The sequence below is a fragment of the Salarias fasciatus genome, chromosome 13, assembly GCF_902148845.1.
Source record: "Salarias fasciatus chromosome 13, fSalaFa1.1, whole genome shotgun sequence".
Lineage (NCBI taxonomy): Eukaryota > Metazoa > Chordata > Actinopteri > Blenniiformes > Blenniidae > Salarias > Salarias fasciatus.
The window spans coordinates 26,422,347-26,433,761 of record NC_043757.1 but is presented as its reverse complement, the minus strand read 5'-3'; positions in this window follow the sequence as shown (position 1 = coordinate 26,433,761).

Genomic DNA, 11,415 nt, shown 5'->3' with positions numbered 1-11,415 from the left:
TGTAACTGAGTGATGTCTGCTGATATAATGGTTTGTGTGTGTAATTTGTAGAAAAAGGAAAAACTCATAGAAATATTATTAATACTTTTGACACATCTGCACAGCGTATGCGAGCAGCGGAGAAATACAGAAACACGTCGATGCGTGTTCCCGTAGAGGGCAGTCATTTTTTGGCACAACACCAGCTCTCTGTTTGACACACAACAGACGGCCACACAGGCGGCTACCCGTGTGTCCCCAGTGTTAATGCTAAAGGCATACGGTAAAAGTCCGCCACAGTGTCATGTATATCCCTCTGAGGCAGGGGTGGGCATTCCTGGTCCTCGAGGGCCGCAGCCCTGCTTGTTTTCCATGTCTCCCTGCTTCAACACACCTGAATCTCATGAAGATTCATGGTCAAGTCCAGCAGAAAGCCATGATGAGCCACATTGCAATCAGCTGTGTTGTGTGTGAAGCAGCGAGAATGGAAAAAAATGCAGGCTGCAGCCCTCTAGGACCAGTAATGAGGGCACAGCAGATCTCCGTGCAAAGTACGCCCAGTCAAGAAGGTAAAGTTAACGCTAGGGCTGAACGATATGGGCAAAAGTTCATATCTCGATATCGATATGATATATTACAATGGATTCAGTGAAAGTTAAGCATTTTTCAGAATCATAAATCACATCATAAAACAAAAGGATGTAAAAAAAAAATGCAGTTTTATTTATGAGAACTCATTACCACTACCACCAAACTCGTTTATGCAGATTCTGCAACCGCCCTCTCCTCAGCACTCCTGTTGTTGATTTGCTTACTCTCCGCCGCGTGTAGCACATGTGAGTGTGCGTCTCCGTCTCCCTCCTGCCCCTCCCTCTGATGTTTCTCATTGGCTGCCATCAGCTGTCAACCAGTAAACGAGGTTTGTGGTTGGCTGGCCTTACCTGCGCATGGACAAGCTTACATGCAGGGCAAGCAGGGGAAATCTTGATATAGTTGATTTTGAGAAACTAATGTCCCGAATGTTCATATAAGGATATATCGTTCAGCCCTAGTTAACGCTGATTTAAATGTTGCAGCATAGCAACCCGTGAGGTCGCCTGAAGTGTACATTTTTCAGCTTGATGCGACTGAATTTTTTGAAATTGGATGCAAGTTTGATTTTTTTCTAATTCGATGCAATGTCATGCTGTGCTATATACTAAGTTTAACATTTATTTTCCACTAAATTCATATTCAGACATATTTGCTTTGTCTTTTACATACTCAACATCTGAACTCTTCAAACAACACAGGTACCCAGGTAAGAGGAAGTTGAGATTGATAGACACACATACTGAAATAGATTTGAGAATACAAACACAAGTACATAAATTAATGTGTGCATGAGTATAAAATTGTTCAGCCAGAGTTTTCAGCCAAAATCACCCTTACAATTATTCTTGGCAGGTGTTTTAGGTCTACAAAAGTTGAGAATTATCTGAGAAGAGGATGATTATGATGATGAATACATAATTCATGTCTTTTGTGACCTCTTGATTCCAAACATTGTGTTGCAGGTTACAATGAGCTGAACTTGTAAAACATGCAGTGAGGTTCTGCCAACAAGAAGTGATCTCTTGAAACATTATAGACTGCATAATAGAAGTCAGTCAATACCCTGTACCTACCTGGAATGTCCATGCATCTTCAAAACCTGGAGTAGTATGCATACGCATCTATCTCGATACCATGTGGAAAGTCAGACACCGAGACCCGAGGTTATCATGTCTTTTACATGCCTGTTGTGTAAGACACAAGGCTTTCCAACAGAGAGACAATATTTTGAACATGTTGGCCATCACCTCAAAAGTAACAAGACCATTGACTGTATGTTTGCAGGATGCAATTTTCAAACCAATGTTTATGGAACATTTTTTTCACGCAAAAAAAAGAAAGCACACGCCTCATACTGTGACTGATTTTAAAGGAACTGTTATTCTGGAAAAGCAAAATGAGCAGCCAGTGTCGGAACTTGAAGCTTCTCTTGATGAGACTTTTGGTCCTGGAGAAGGAACAAGCTCAGCTCCACACTCTTTGCAAAAAGGATGACACGCATTTACTTGTGGATCATATAGCCTCTTTCCTGCTTAAATTGGAAAGTGTGCATAATATTTCAAATAGATGTATTGATGAATTAGCTGATGAGCTGCAGTTTGTGTCATCAGCATCAATGCCAGTTATCAGAGGCATTGTCGAATCAAACTTAAAGAAGAATGGTTTTACTGTTGATTATGCCATCATCACATCTTTGGTTGAGGAATTAAGCAACACCAGCGCTTTGAGCATGGCTTTCGATAAGTCTGGTCCTCTGTCATCAGCTTTTAAGAGAAGGCAGTATTTCATTCAAAGTTTTAACGTCGTTGAACCAGTTGAATATATTCTTGATCCACATGAAAATAGGAGCTTTCAATATGTTCCAATTCCACAATCCTTGAAACAAATCTTAAGCAATAATGATATCAGGGAAAAGTTCCTGGCTGGAGATGGATGTGCAAGTATTCCTACACAGTACAGATCATTCCGTGATGGTGCCATCTATAAACAGAGTGATTTTATTCAGAGGAGCGTAGAATCTCTATATTCTTGTATTCAGATGAGTTTGAGGTGTGTAATCCGCTGGGAACATCTCGAAAAAAGCACAAGATAACCTCTGTGTACTGGATATTGGCAGATGTCCCATCTTCTTTTCGATCCACACTCACCTCAGTCTATCTTGTACTTTTGTGCAAAGCAGATGATATTAAAAGGTTTGGCTACTCCGAGGTTCTCAAGCCCCTCTTGGAGGACATCGCTACACTGGAACAAGATGGTATATTGATTCCCAACCTTGAGAGAACAGTCAAAAGAACTGTTTTTTGTGTCGTTGCTGACAATCTTGGAGCACATGCATTAGCTGGCTTTGTCGAAAGCTTCTCAGGGCCATACATTTGTAGGTTTCTGTCTCGGAGAGCATTCTGAATATTCAAGAAAAGGAAGTGAGATCAGGTGCTTTTCCCATCCATACAAAGGAGGATTATTCTGTGCATATACAGACCATGAAGGAAAACTCTGCACAAACCCATTGCTTTGGGGTGAAAAGGCTTTGCCCCCTGACAGAGAAATTGAGCTATTTTCTCGTGCTTGAAGGCTATCCTCCTGATATTTTACATGATCTTTTTGAGGGGATTGTTCCCATGGAGTTAGCACTGTGCTTTAGTGATTTCATATCCAAAGGATATGTTACACTACAGGAGCTTAACAACACAATCAAATCTTTTCTCTACAAGTGGGGGGATATGACAGACTGTCCACAAGCCATTCCCATCACATTCTCCAGTCGAAGAAGTATTGGAGGAAATGCCCATGAAAACTGGACCCTCATCAGGCTGCTACCACTACTCACAGGACAGAAGATACCATTGAATGACCCAACATGGAGTATCATTATGTGCCTGAAAGACATAGTTGAACTTGTGGTAGCTGGAACCCAAACTGAAGCAAGTCTCTCATATCTTGACACAAAGATTTCTGAGCATCGGCTCAGACTACTTGCAGTGTTTCCTCAGGTGAAGTTGATTCCTAAACACCACTTCCTGGAGCACTACCCAGCCCTCATGAAGGCATTTGGACCACTCATTGGATTTTGGACAATGCGATTTGAAGGAAAGCATTGTTATTTCAAGCAAATTGTGAGGCATACTGGGAATTTCAGAAACATAACCCTTTCCCTTGCAACCAAACATCAGTTGATGATTGCTCGTCATTTGCATGCAACTACAACAGCTCCCACTGTAAGTACTGCCAGAGTATCCCAAGTGCCAGTAGACGTCTTGCATGCAAATGTACAAGAGGGAATAAGACGAGTGTCTCCAGGGCAGACCAGTGTACATCTTTCCAGCACAGCCAAACTCTATGGAACCACGTACTTAAAAGGCATGATTCGGGCCTGTGGCTCTACAGCCGGACTCCCAGACTTTGTTGAAATTCTGCAGATAGTAATTCTCAGAGACAAAGTCCATTTTGTGGGCAAAGTTTTTTTTTTCCTGGTATGACGAACACTTTCGAGGATTTGAGCTGGAGAGTACAGAGCTAGTCGTTTTTGTGGAGCAGAAAGATCTAACTGATGTGGACCCATTGTCAGACTACAAAGTTGGACCAAGGCGTATGGTGATGCTCAAGTGCCACATCTGTCTGGAATAGTAAGTATACATATTTGAAGTTGTAGTTGGAGTAGGATCAATGTTTTCACTTTTTTTTTTTCCCACTCTTCTGTACTCGTACAACACAGTACACTTTCTAAATGCTGCATAGCTGAATGTAAAAAAAAAACTCATTCCTTGTTCTGTCATCTTTATTTAGGCTACTTCATCGATATGACTGCCACTGTAAAATTTCGAGTCATCCTGGATCATGAAATAAAGAAACTTTGTCTTCCTGGAATACCACATACTGTACAAGAGTTGGAAGCAGCGGTAAAACAAGCTTTTGGGATCCTGGTGGACATTAGCATTCAGCACAAGGACCTGGATTTTGAAGACTCCATCACATTAAGTTCAACTGATGACCTGAAAGATAAGGACACACTGAAGATAGTGTATGTACCGCCTACAATAATTGTAACAACTGATGATGAAACTGAGCACTCAGAGTGCTCCATCTCCAACTGCGTGGCAGAAGATGAGTCTCTACCATCAACATCAAGTGAGTCTGTCTCTCTGGATTCAAATGACACCATAATACTCCCTCCCTGCAGCCCTGGACTGCAGAAGCCATGGCCTGCTGAGTTTCCTATTCCAAAGTTTGCATACAACACAGAACTAGCACTTCAAAAAGGCAATGAAAACTACCTCAGAGATGGTTCCCTTTTGTGCAAAGAAAGGTTTTTCCCTGGTCTCAAGTCCAACATCCTGGAGTGCTTAGCTGAGGTAATCTTTGCATACACGGCCTACCCAAATGATGCACAACGGTATGCAGTTGCAGAAGCTCTCATAAAGGAACACCCATGTTTGAAGGAACCAGGCTCTTTCAATGGTCTGTATGAATGGCAACAGAGCTTGAAGTATAAAGCAGGGAATTACAGAAGCAAACTTCGAGCGCATGGAGTTCCAGAACTCCAGATTAATTCTTTAAAGCACAAGAGTCCTGAAGATAAGAAACCAGCTAAGAATGTAAAAAAAGCAAGGAAAGCCGAGGTTAACTACCTCCCCGCTCATCCTGAAGGGGAAACAGGTGAATCCCTTGAAAGTGTCAGGCTAGAGCTGATCTCAGAGTCAAAGAAAAAGGGCAATGCGAGAGTTATAAATGAGATGATGTCAAGAACCTTCAGTTCCAGAAGACAGGATATTGTAGGTCAAACCCCAGGTGTTGCAGATCTCCTGGAAAGATGGCCTGCCCTCTTTGAAGAATCACAGGTGAGCTACAAACAAATCAAACTCATGTTTATTTAAAGGTATGGTCGATGAATTTAGGAATAGAAAATACTCACCCTTTTGAAATCTTCCCCCAATGACTGAAAATGATGTGAGAATCCCCTTAAAGGCTGTTTGTGGAAATGTTAGCATGTGTTCTTAAGATTTCTCCACAAAACTACAGAACCTAATTCATTACTTTTTACACTCAAAAATAGAAACATTGGTAAATACTTTACTACTAAATTTTACCTAAAACTCTAGCATATATCTTAGATAAGAATATAGTACTATCCCCTTTAGTATGTGACAAAGATGGCATACTTCTGCTTACAGATGAGCGAGGAGTTCCGCCGAATTAATGACATACTACTTGAGTCAACGTTCATGTCACAGTTAGACAAACACACACCGAAGATGCTGTCACTCTTCCATGCAAAAAGAGGAGCTGTTGGTCAGAGGATCAAGTCACAGATGTTGGGACTCATCCAGGTAAGAGGGGAAAAAATAATCTTACGTTAAATATTTTTCATGACATTCAGTTCCTCTCCTCTCATGTAATCTCATGTCCTCTCCCCTCTCTGTTCTCATTTACCCTCCTCTCCTCTCCCCTCATCTGCTCTCCTCTCACTCCCTCTTCTCTACCATATCCTTCCGTACGTTTTCATAGGACACAACTGTCTCTGTTGATAAGAGAAGGGAGGTGGTCCTGAGATGCCCGATTGAGTACATGGGGGACCATCAAGAGGATCTGATAAGTGACCATAATGTATATGTTAGGCTTAAAGCTGTTTATCTATTTGATCTGTACTACCTCACTCAACAAACTATTTTCTTGTCCGTCTCCACCAAAAGGGACTTGAACATGAGGTGCATGCAGAGCTGAGTTGTTGTCCTATGAAGATTTATGTGTGCCATCAGCTGGATAGTGTCGGCATCATCATTGACGGATACCCAGTCATCAGAGGTTTGCCCAACCTGGCAAAGGTTGATCTATGCTCTTGACCTGAAATTTCCTGCAAAACTCATGCACACATTTGAAGTCTATCAGAGGCTCTTTCTTGGCATGAGTGTCATGCGTCCCAAGCCATCATGGAAGTATATTAATTTGCTGAACAAGCTGAGTTAAATTTTCATTTCTAGTTTTCCGATATATATATATATATATATATATATATATATATATATATATATATATATATATATATATATATATATATATATACATACATATGTTAGGGCTGTCGCGGTAAACTGGTATTGACGATAATCGTTGTATTAAAAAATGAAATTTCAATATCGTGTTCAAAATGCGCACATGATAATACCGTAAAGAGTCTTATCTAGTGCCACTTGAAACGTGTTGAAGTGTATTTTCAAAATCCGCTCCTGTCCTTCCACCCTGCTTCGTCTCCCTCCTGCAGCAGCACAACACCCCCCCCCCCCCCCCCCCCCGCCACAAACACACACACACACACACACATATAAACACAGCAGGAGCAGTGGTAGCCTCACGGCTCCTAGCTAGTGTGGCTCCCAGTTAGCGAGCGTCACGAGTGAACTAAACATGTCGGCGGTGGCCGACAACAACAGCGAGACGCTCTATTCTAAACCGAAAAACGTGTGTTTAGCAACACTGACTGCACGTTGATGCAAGCCGGGTAGTAGTGGGGACCCATTAGGTAGGTTCCAGACGTGTCATCGTAATGTGTCCGGGGGGGTTTCAAGTTGTGTCGCTGATATCCGCCGTCTTCTCCGCCGGCCCCCTTCCAGCAACTAACCGGTGAGTACTCGGAGAAGGGCCCCATGCGGGGGATTTTCGACACGTTGTCGTTGCAGCGTCTAGTGTAGCGCCTTAAATTTGTCATTGAAATTGACTGATGTCAGCCGTTCCTCGGGACCCCCTTCAGCTCGGGGCCCTAGCCAGTAGCGTCGCCTCTGGCTGGAGAGAAGCAGCTGCTGTGCTCATTCCGCCTCGGATTTAAACAAACAAACAAAAATTCTCGGCAGTGTGGTGGTGGTACAGGATTTCACCCCAACAGGGCCCGTGGGTTTTCATAACCCACCAACTCTACGTAAATGACGCCTCTGCTGTGGATCCTCTGTTAATCAGTTCATCAGATTTCAATTAGTTGAGTGTAACTACACTTTTGGTATGCAGTTGTACAGTTACTGTTCTCATATTGTTTCAACACCTCATTTGAAAGGTATTCTGAACGTAATTCATCTGGGAAAAGAGAGAAAACAAACAAAAATAAAATTAAAGATAAAACTGAATGTTTGTACCATTAGTTAAATTTTGCTGATATCGTGATAATATCATTGTCGTGATATTTTTTGCCCATGATAATCGTGAAGAGAAAATTTGATATCGTGACAGCCCTAATATACATATATATATATATATATATATATATATATATGTATATATGTATATATGTATATATATATGTATATATATATGTGTATATATATATATATACATATATATATATATATGTATATGTGTATATATATATATATATATATATATATATATATATATATATATATATATGTACATTTGCAGCCACACTTGAGTGTGAGATTTAATTTAATACATTTGCAGCGACATTGAGAATGTGAGATTTGTTTTTGTTTTATTCAATGACGTGTAGAATGTACCCTGACATATTCATTGTAAGGACCGCTAACAGCGCTACATTGTCACTTGGAAGTTATAGTGCCGGTCTGGCAATTTGTATTTCTTGGGGAGAATTTGAGAGGATGTGATGTAACCCGCTGGCCTGATGTGCTTAGGTTTTATTTTGTCCGCCATTACTTCTCCAGATGCTTGGCGAGCAACAACTGAGCAGTATTGAGGATGGATCTTCCAGAAAGTAAGAAAAGACCAGCTTCTAGCACTGCCACAACTCCAGCACAGACCCAGCAGGCAGAAGAAACTTAAATTTTACTCGAGCGCTACTAAAAGCGCAAGGAAGGAGTTCCCCTCTTCCATTCATGTACATGGGCGCAAGCCACAGGCACGAGCGTTTCACTAAGCTGCAGTTACTTCCAAGGCCTGCAGGGGCCGTTGTTTCACATGAAACTCCTTAATGCACCTTTAAGTTGATACATTTTTGGCCATGCTTAAGACAGAGCTGAACTTAAGAAATACATGTTGTGGCAATGCAGCTTAGCCACTAAACAGTTTCCAGCCAGAATTAGGAAGGGGGAGGATGAAGAGTGTGTGTGTGTGTGTGTGTGTGTGTGTGTGTGTGTGTGTGTGTGTGTGTGTGTGTGTGCACGCATTCACTTCGTTGCTGTGATGTGCTGCGGGCACATTGGGTTTTTTTATGGATAGTTTCTTTCGTTATGTTTTTTCCTTCAGGTATTTAGTGAATATTGATCCTGTTTTGTGTTTTGTTACTTTTTTTTTAAGTAATTATCTTTGTCTTTTTTTTTCGGGTTTTGATTGGATCAAGTCGCGCCGCTGCGCTATAAATACCAACGCGGAGGCGGCGCTCTTGGTCGGATCTGCCTCTCCCTCTCTCGCTCGCTCTCACCTCGTTACACCTGCCACGTCAGGTGCGCTTGCCGGTGCACAGAGGCGGGGCGTGCCAAGAGGCAAACCAGGCAATTGCCTGGGGCCCCGGCTTTTAGGAGGGCCCCGCAAGGAGGCCCCTGAGAGACCGGGTACCCCAAGTGCTAATACATGTACTGCACAGAAACGACAATAATCTGCATTTATGATGCAATTATGAAACGACGTAGCAAACCCCCTTGGGGGGCCCCGCACGGCTCTGTCAGCCTTCAGCGCTGTCTGCGTCAATCAGCGCGAGCCGCAAGGTTTATTGTATAATAATTGCTAAGCCAGGGCTTTCAAGGACTTCTGTTGGTCCCTGGATGTAATAGAAGAGATTAGGGGTTCTATAAGTTTTTCAGTATACATATTATAGCTGGGCCGTTAACGGCGGTAACGTGCCGCGTTACCACGAGACTGATCGCGCGAGAAAAAAATGTCGCTATTAATCTATGCTTTTCAAAGTTGGGTCTGGGAGCTATGTCTACACATGCAAGCTATGCAGTTCACTTTGAGATATTTTAGTGTGGATGTATGCCTGGCCCAGCCTGGCTGAATCACGCTGTGGGGGCGTGAACAAGCCGAACCTGTCCTGCGCCGCGAGAGCGCCCTCCTGCTGACCGTCAAAAAAAAAAAACACACACACTCGCACTTTTAGCGGTGAAACACGGTCCATTCCTCATTATTTGCCATATTGAACTCGGCCAAATTATCATAAAAATCACGAGGAAAAGGCTGGTAGCTATAAGGCAACTGAAATCAGGAGGGCAAATATAAAAAAAAATGAAAATCAAACTTAAATTACGTGTTTTGCCGGTGCACCGTTTCTCCCGCTGGGCCTTCTTCAGGCGCTGAAAACACGCAAAACAAAGTACATTTCCCTTCAACACACAGTCTGGCTTAATAAAGGTAAGTATGAGGCACAATTCAGCGTGACTGAATTTATCCTGTCTTCTCTGTCTGAGAGTCGGAGATATGATGAAGTTGGAGGAAGTGTGCGCTCATAAGAAAATTCCATTTTTCATCTGTTTATGACTCGGTTGATGACACATGAACACGAAACTGTGTCAAATTACCTGTTGGTTACCTGTGATGCTGCTGATTATTCATGTCTAATTGAATAAACAGAAACTCGTTTTTGAGGACTTATTTCTTATTTATGTAACACACACATTTTGAATGGCCTTGGCAGACTTCATATGAGCCATTTTAATCGCGATTAATCGCGATTAACTCCAGGATTGGGGTTCAATTACTCGCGATTAAGGAATTTAATCGTTGCCCAGCTCTAATACATATCAAATGTCCCAAAAATTGTGTGCAAATTTTTTTTTTTTTCGGTGTGCACGGATGGGGTGGGGGCCCGATGAATTTTTTTGCTTGGAGCCCCCAAGGACCCTTGCCCCACCACTGCCGGCGCACCTTGGACTCCGGCTCCGTCAGGCAGCATGGTGCTGGCCAGATCATGCTAGCCAACTGGCCGGCTTCGTGTTTTTTCCTTTTTCCTTTTTCTCCCTTTTTTTTTATCGCTGTCGTTTTTGTCCAGGTGTGACCAGCCGTCCCGTTTTTGCCTTTCTTTTGATCGGGTTCAGTTGGGGGTTTTTTGTGTCTTTAGTTTGGACGAGGGATCAGCTTCTATGGCTGCATAGCAGCTGGGCTGTGATCTCGTCTTTTTCTTGAGTTTGGCTGGTGCATCTGGGCCTTCCTTTGTTTGACACTGTTTCTTTTTTGATACAGTTTTTGGGCACGGGTGATGAGAGTTCGTTTTCCTCCAGAGCTTCGTCAATTTAGTTTCACCATTTGCTCCAGGAGCTGCGCCAGGATGAGTGTCGCTTTCAGCGGTGCTTTCGGCTGACCTGTGCCCACTTCGATGACCTCCTGGCCCGCGTCGGCGCCCGCATCACCTACCAGGACACCAACTACAGGTGCTCCATTCCAGCAGACGAGCGTCTGTCCATCTGTTTGCGGTAAGTTGCACTAAAGTACGGGGTTTAAACACATTTCCTTATCTAATTTGTGCACCGCTTGTAACAGGGACTGAATCATGATGAAACCAAAGTTAAAATGAGATTAAACTGGACCGTAATCCTAATCATGGACCACAATGGGTTTAAACCAGGGCTAATTTTTGTCCAAACCAGCACAATACTGGGAATAAACTAGGCTAAACTGTTCTACACTGCACTTGCATAGTAATAATAATCAACCATTTGGTCAATTCATATTTATTTGTTTAAAAACTGTCTTGGAATCACTCTTCAAAATTCTTTCATTTAATAAAAATGAAAAAAATAATGGATACATTCAGTCATAGACTGAAATGTGATGAAATCAAATATTGTGAAACCTTTTTTGGACAAGTCACACAGGCTCTATCATTTTTTACCCAACCAATAAGGCACATTTTGGTGTAGATGTTCATATAAAGTTTTGAACTGTTTTGAATCA